Below are 7,687 nucleotides of genomic sequence, written 5' to 3'. Positions count from 1 at the left end.
CATTTGGTTGGAAGGGTCATCCAGAGGGCAGATTTAGCTCAGGACCTGTTGTTCAGGCCTTAGTCCTTCAGTATGTTGTGGTGCAAATCAATGCCCTGGAAAGCTGGAAACAAACAAATCCCCCTTGAGCACGTTTCAGACCGGGAGCAGGATTAGCCCTGCAAGGCCAGGCTAGGGCCGAGAGCAGAGGGCCAGCAGGCTGCATTTGCCCAGAGGCAGCCGTCCAGACCAAGAAGGCCACTGGTGCCCAGGGCCTGAGGTGCCCGAGGCTGCCTCCCCGCTGTGCAGCTCTGCAGAGCCCGTGGAGCGCAGGGTCCCGGGCAGCCAGGGCGGCCTGGCTGCCTTGGAGCACGAGGGGTGTCCCAGAGAAGCTGCGGCCCTTTGCTTTTTAACTGTTGCTCAGAGTCTTGTCATTAATCCACACTGTCTGATATGTTTTCCTTTCCTCTCACATATTGAAGAGAGCTTTTTGAGAAAAGTGGCTGATGTAGTTTCTGCTGGTGCTGGTGCTTTTGTCTGCAGGTCAGGGCAGGTGGTTTGAACCAAGGACGGAGTCCGCAGTTAGCACTGCAGTTTTGCCAAGTCAAGAAAACTGTTCACAACTGGGTGACCGATGCTGAGCCGCTTTGCTAGTTTTTGGAAAGTTATGACCTTAAAAAACCCAACAAATGTTCCTCCATGAGGGTAGCAGCAGTGTACCAAAGATCCCAACTTTTTCCACCTCTTTTCTGTGTCTTTGGTGTTTCTAAGTTCCCCATTCCCCAGCAGGAATGAAAGCATGTGTGATAATGTGAGTGATTTGAGAGCTGTGTGTTGTGCCCTGTCACATCAGCGTTGATGACAGGCTGGACATGGACAGGTGTGTCGAGTTCAATTCATCCCAGTTCTGTGCCAACAGCAGCCCCAAGATGCCGAGAAGAACAAGGACGGTGGGTGGGTGTGCATGCACAGCCCTGTGGCCTGACTGCTGTGTGGGCAGAAGGTTCTCAACAGCAGTACATCTTCACTCCCCCAAGTGGGAAGAATATATCAAATCTATATGAAATGAAAATATTTATGAAAATGCACTCAATGGTACATATTTATTTGTATCATATATGCAATTTATCAAATATAATGCTGCATATTATATATTCTGATATGCCATAATCAAAAGAATATATCAAATATATAGTTGATCTTTTCCTAAGCTATTGCCTGTGGGTCCTAGAGGCCATCTCCTAGTGTTACTACATTTGTGCCTTCTGGTACTAGTTCTTATAGCAGCAACTCCCCTGGGAGTTCCTCCAGGGAACTTCACAGCAAGGGCTTCCATCACTGTCGTGGCTGTGGGAACTTGTTGCTTGCCAGTTCTCCCCCAGAATCCTTGTGGATTCTGGGTCATGTCAGCACAGGTGTCCATGGCCCTTCCTTCATCCCCAGCCTGCAGCACTCACAGCCCTGCGGCCTCCCCCTTGCTGCAGCTCATTTGCCAAGTGCTGCCAAAGGCAGCGGAGCTGGCTCAGGATCCCTGTTGGCTCCTGGGCTCCAGGATGACCTTCAGAGGGACACTTGGAGCGCTTCCTGAAGAGCTGCCTGTGGCATGGCGGGTGGATTTGTCCTCCCTGGGTGGCTCTGGTTGGAGCTGGATGCTCCGTGGAATCCCGGAGTTTTCTCAGCTGCCTTTGCAGCGAGTTCTCAGCCAAGGTGTGGCTCTGCTGCCATCCCAAATCTGCAGCTGCCCTGCCCAGCCTGAGTGAAAGTGGGGCATGTGCTGGGCATGGATGGAGATTTTCACAGCCAAAATCCTCCAATATTTACAACTGCTCATTGCTCTGGACAGCACAAATCACAAAACACCCATCGCAGTTGACAATTGTAATTTCTTGCAGATTCCTACAGCTGCACTGCTGATCGACAAATGCACAAGAATTGATTTCACATGAAAAATGTCATTTATTACAAATTGCTTCTACTGTGCTGACAATATACAACGATATATTTAATTTAACTATATATCTCAATTTAAGTTAAAAAAGGGATTTATTAGATTTTTACAACAATGCTATGTAAAAATATACAAATATCCACTTCAGTTAAGAAAACCTTAATTTATTGCCAACATCTACAACAACTCACTTAGACACAAAGATCAATTAGGTGTTTAGCAACTTAATTTATTACATATTACTGCAAGCCTAAAGCCCATCTAGGAATACAAAAATATCAGTATTTCTATCTAAACAGTCCTCTAGGAAGATCTCAATCGATACAATGATGCAACTATACATCTCCATACCTGCTGAAATAAAAAGATACACCCAGATACACCCACCTCAAAATACAGAAGTAAATGCACATGTGTAAATATAAAGCTAGATATATTTATATTGCTCTTTCTCGTACGTGGGAAGATCGCACATAATCAATATGATTTATAAGCAAGCCTCACTTTCTTGATCAAAAGGCACACATTATATTGAGGCTACTTCTTATTATGCACACTTGTTAACATTTGATTGGTTACAGTAAAAGAAAACTATATACTTGTTATCACTAAGCTTCTCCCTCAAACTTCTCAACTCCAAGGCTTTGTTATGGTAACACAGCTGCATTCAGGGTCATGCTGACCTCGCAGGCTTCTGTGCAAGTGATTTCAGCAAAGCTCTCTCATGTCTACGTGGCCTTGGTCATGTAGCCATTCCTCAACATATTTACTTCTAGGAATACCAATATACCTATTTAAAGAGCCATATAACTCCAACTGCATAAATAGAAATACCTACACCACTGTATTCATAGGAAATAGAATTAAACACACATAGAACAGTGTACTTACATATACATATACTTACATCCATATATACATATGTTATTACAAAGACGTATGCATATATACAGACACAAAAATACATAGCATACATTTATAAATATAACAACATATAGATAGAAATATTCCCATACAAATAGCACATACCCACATGTATAAATATCCATATAATTATCCCTCTCTATGTTCAAGTCCATATATCTTTAAAAAGAACTCTAAGCAGAGGGATTCCAGCCGCCCCATCTTCAAAACCTTTCACTCCATCCTTGCTTTCCCCCCTGCAGAGCAGCACCCCTGGACAAGGACAGCAGATGGCACTGGCTCAGGGGACAGTGCCTGGGGCCACCGGCAGCTCCCAGCGCTCCAGGGACACCCGGGGCTGGAACTGCTGCTCCGCCCGGCCCGGCCGCCAGCTCGGACCCAGCACAGCGACAGGGGACACAGGGGGCACAGGGGGAGAAACAAGAGCTGAAACAGGCAGCTGAGCGGGGAAAGAGGTAAAAATGCAGCCTAGGCCTACACAAACATCAGTCTCTCCATCTGTATCAACTCACAGACCAAGGCAGAGCGTTTGCTTTGTGATGTCAGGGCACGGTTGCCACGTGGACGTGGTGACATCACAAGGTTGCCTTGCTGCATGGAAGGCCTCAGGGGTGTCAGAGCAGCTCTTGAGCTTGCTCAGTGCAGGAGCGTCTTGCAACTTGAGGCGACTGTCAGTGGGCACGTGAACACTGACAGGAGACTTGCTTTTTGATAGTGTTAGAGAACAGTTGGCAAACTTGCACAGCAGTTGCCACAATGATTGGGCAACTGGCTGCTGTAGTTTGCTCCGTTTATGGAGTTGGATATTCCACCTATTTCCTGACTCACCTGGCACGTAAGTAGAGGTTTTCCCTGGGTGTCACCTAACTTGCCTTTTGTATGTCTTCCTGCTCTTTCTTGGGCATTGAGTTGATTTGGAAACAGAAAGACCTTTTGGATGCCACTTGGGTAAAGGTGCTGTCAACACGTTCAGCTCAAAACGGGCTGTCTGTAGCCACGGCCGTGCGGGCAGCATTTGCAAGGGAACCTGCAGGGGTTGCGTTCCCTCCATGGGAGAGTCTGTGGCAGCAGAGTCTGTCATTTCCTCCATTTGCTGGGTCAAGCAGGACAACTCTGAAAATGTAGACTGGGAGGCCTTCTTGGAAGATCTTCTAAAAATGCTCTGGTTGTCTCCAGTTTTCTCAAAGCATCTGCTTAATTTTCCCTTGCCCACTGCAGGTCACCTGAGCCGGGTATTCAGAGGTGCTGATGCTGAGGTGAGTAAGAAAGGCACATTTGATGTTCCTGGTGTTTAAAATTGTGCAGCAAGCTGTGAGCTTGGCCTGTGGCAGTAGAGTGTAGAGGGCCAGCTGAGTAGGCTGCAAGAAAATCCATTTCCATGTCTACAGCAGCAAGAGCAAAGGCATCACCGGCTATTTCCTAATTTTCCATTCCAGAGCTTTAAAAGAACTAAAAGTCCAGTTTTGCTGAGAGAACGTTGCTTCCTGATAGTAGCCAGGGGGGAATATCTAATTCAGAGCAATTTGCCAAGTCCAGTTGAATCAGCCCATTAGAATTTAGTCTGAGGGACTTAGAATATCCTTGCTCTCCAAGTTGATGATTTGTGCTTAGTAGAGCTGGTTCTAGAGCTGAAGAGAAGGAAGGTTCTAAATGAGCCTGTATCTCACGCTCCTGTCTGTCCACAGATCACTGAAGGAAGAACAGACTCCCCTCCGGCTTCCTCTGCTCCTGGACAAGAAGCCAACGAGGAGCCAAATGACCACAAGGCTCCAGCTGTGGTCACACCACAGCCGCAACTTTCCAAGACGGTAAGTGCCACTTCTGGAGGGTGCTGTCTTTAGTGCGAGGCAGAGCTGCAAGTTTCTGAGCAGCCAGCTCTTGCTGTTGGTGGCTGAGGATGCCGAGTGCTGCAGTCCTGCCAGACCTAGCCATTCCCCTCAGCCAGTGACAGCTGGAAAATGGGCTTTGAGCTGCCATGTTTAGGCCCCAGCTTGCTGGGATTCTGATAGAGGCCAGCCTGGAGCAGGAAGGTTCCCTGTCTGCAGAGGAGGGAGCATGTCAAAGGCACTGCGCTCAGCCTTGGTGGATACGTAGGGGACGCTGTGGTCTGGGGACACCTGTCCCCCTCCACAGACTCGCCAAGTACCCACAGGCACAAAAAGTATTGATGTGACAACACAAGCTTTTTGGGGCGGTTTGTCCCCACGAGCTTCTTGGCTGTGCTTACCTGGGAGCATTTCAGAGACACACTGGGGACGTGGAGTTTCTGCTTCAAGTCAGGGATTTTGGTGCCTTGGTTGCCAGGTTGTTCTTTTGGTAAAATGGAAGCAGAGGTGGGCAGGGAAGCAGAAAGAAGTGGCTGAATTAATGTGAATTGTGGGCAGAAAGGTGAAAAAGCTGAGCCTGACAGCAGCTCCCAGTCACTGGCTGACAGCACCTTCCTAAGGGCTTGCATTTAAAATGGGATCTGGGGCTAATCTCTGCCAGCCACTTTTCTGACACAAACTCTTTTGTTGTCTCAGATCTCCACAGGCTCTTCTATTGAAGCTGCAGCAGCAGGAGCAGCAGTGTCACCTGAAGGGGCCTGGCCTGCCCCAGCTGAGCAGTGGAGCCTGGGCAGTTCCTTCATCTCCAGCACTGACAAAGCTGCTGCTCAGCAACAGGAGATGGAGTATGATGAGGATGACTTCCTGGGGTTCATGAGTACGTCTTGTGTCTTTCTTCTCTGAGGGACAGTGTATTGTGAGCACGTGTCAGCATAGCTGGACCCAATGATCCTCCTCATCTCAGTGCCCTTTGTGATTGTACAGCACAAGTCATTGAAGCTGCTTCTTGCCCAGAGCAGCTGCCCGTCCTGTGCCCTCAGATAAGACCTGGTGGGGCTGAGAAGAGAGCCCAGCTGACTCTCTGCCTCCCATTACCTGTTGGCACAAAAGGGCACTGACGTGCACCTGGGTGTGTCTGCTCTCCAAGCCAATCCTGCTGTGTCCTCAGTGGGGGCAGCAGCTTGGAAGGGGCTGGGTGTGGCCGTGCCTTCTTGCCATTGCTTGTCAGTGCTGGTGCCTGGGCTTTGGCAGCTTTGTGGCGGTGGCTGCCCTGGCCCTGAGGGCTGGTGTGAGCGCCGAGGCTGGAGCCTTCCTTAGCTGGGAGAGTGCCGCTGCCGGCCGGCCGCTGCAGCGCGGAGCTGCCCCGAGGCAGCAGCCCCTGCTCTGGGCCGGCTCCTGCACGGCCTGGGCTGGGCTCACAGAGGGTCAGCATCTCCTCTGGGCAGCTGTCCGTGTCCCGCCGGCACCTGAGGAGCACTGCTGTCCTTGCTGCCCTTGCCCGCTGCGGGAAGGTGGGCACGTGTGCGGGGCTGAGAGGGCGAGTGCAATGGCAGGGACTGATCCCTGCTGTCAGGGGGAGGAGAAGCAGTGTGGTTCTTCACGTGGGCCACGGGCAAGGGCGTCTTCCAGCTCAGCCTGCTCATCAAGGGTGAGGGTCCTGCTGCTGAAGGCCCCTTGGGGTTGGTTAGAGCATGAGCTGCTTGGGTTTACAAAGGGAAAGGCATTCCTTTGGGAAACTGCTGCAAGGTGGGGAAGATGCCCTCCTCTCCTGGGAATGCATCTCCCTGTGCTTTGTTTTCTGCCAAGGCATCTCTTCAAAGGACTGTAGAAAATCATTCTCTGTGCTGACCTGCTTGTACTGCAGAGCTGCCTGTCTTGTTGCAATTGTTGTTGTTGTTGTTGTTGTTACCCAGCTGGCCACAAAGGACTCAGAAGGCCAGACTGTAGAGCCCCAGCAGGGCTGCCTTTTGTATCTCTTGGATAGTGGGATGTCTGCTTTCAAGTGAGCATTTTGCATTTTGTTTCCCTCAGGGCAAATGGTGAGCACAGAAAATCCCCGGAGGAAATACACCGAAAAGGAAATTGTTGGCAGAGGGTGAGTCCAACCACAGTTGCTTCTACACAGTCATGGGGCAGCTGATTTGCTGCTGGAATATCTGTCAAGTGTGAAGTCAGGCAAGCTGCAAACATATTCAGACACGCGGGTTAGTCTGCCCCATCTCTCAGTACCGGCCAGAATTTGGAAGTGTGGTCAGAAGACATTATCAAAGACACTTCTATTTCATTGCCAGAAACAGCAACCTACCCCCTATCATAGCAGTCAGATAACACTTCTCAGGAGCATTTCTTCCCAAGAGTTTGCTGAAGGAAATAGTCTGTGGTGAGGATAAAAACCGCCCAGTTTAGAAACTGAAATCCACGATGAAAGAATCACCTGGCCTTTGGAGCTGAGGCACTAAACCCCAATGCTTCAGAAACAGGCCCAGTGCCCATGCACTGGAGAGGAACATGCATCATCTGCCTTCTGGCAGTGCCCTCCTGCATGCTGCAGGTTGGAGGCATTTCCAGCAGACATCTCCTGTCTGGGCTGGCTTTCACTCCAAGGTCTAAATGGCTTCTCCTTTCTTTGCTGCTGTTTTGTTTCTAGGGCTTTTGGAGAGGTTTGCAGAGCCATCGACACTGCCACGGGCGGAGAGGTAAATGTCAAGAGCCCCTGCAGATTCTGCTGCTCTCCAGGGCTTTCCTGTCTCGTGTCAGCTGCGGCTGCAGCTGTGGCTAGAGCTGTGCTGCAAAGGCACAAGAAGCACAGACTGGTGCCAGCCTGCCAACTGCATTTGGGGCAGTCTTTGTCCTGCTCAGCTGCCAGAAGGAAGGCAAGGAGGGCAGCGGTTCCTTTCAGAGAAGGATGCTCTCCCTGGCTCTCAGATGCTCCAACAAAGGAGCATCTCACTGCTCTCTGGGGCTACGGCTTCAGAGTCCTGAATTCTCATTTCTGGCTGCCAGCAAATAC

Source organism: Chamaea fasciata, unplaced genomic scaffold, assembly GCF_029207755.1.
Source record: "Chamaea fasciata isolate MVZ Bird 193981 ecotype frontalis unplaced genomic scaffold, bChaFas1.0.hap1 SCAF_63, whole genome shotgun sequence".
Lineage (NCBI taxonomy): Eukaryota > Metazoa > Chordata > Aves > Passeriformes > Sylviidae > Chamaea > Chamaea fasciata.
This window is presented reverse-complemented; position numbering follows the sequence as displayed.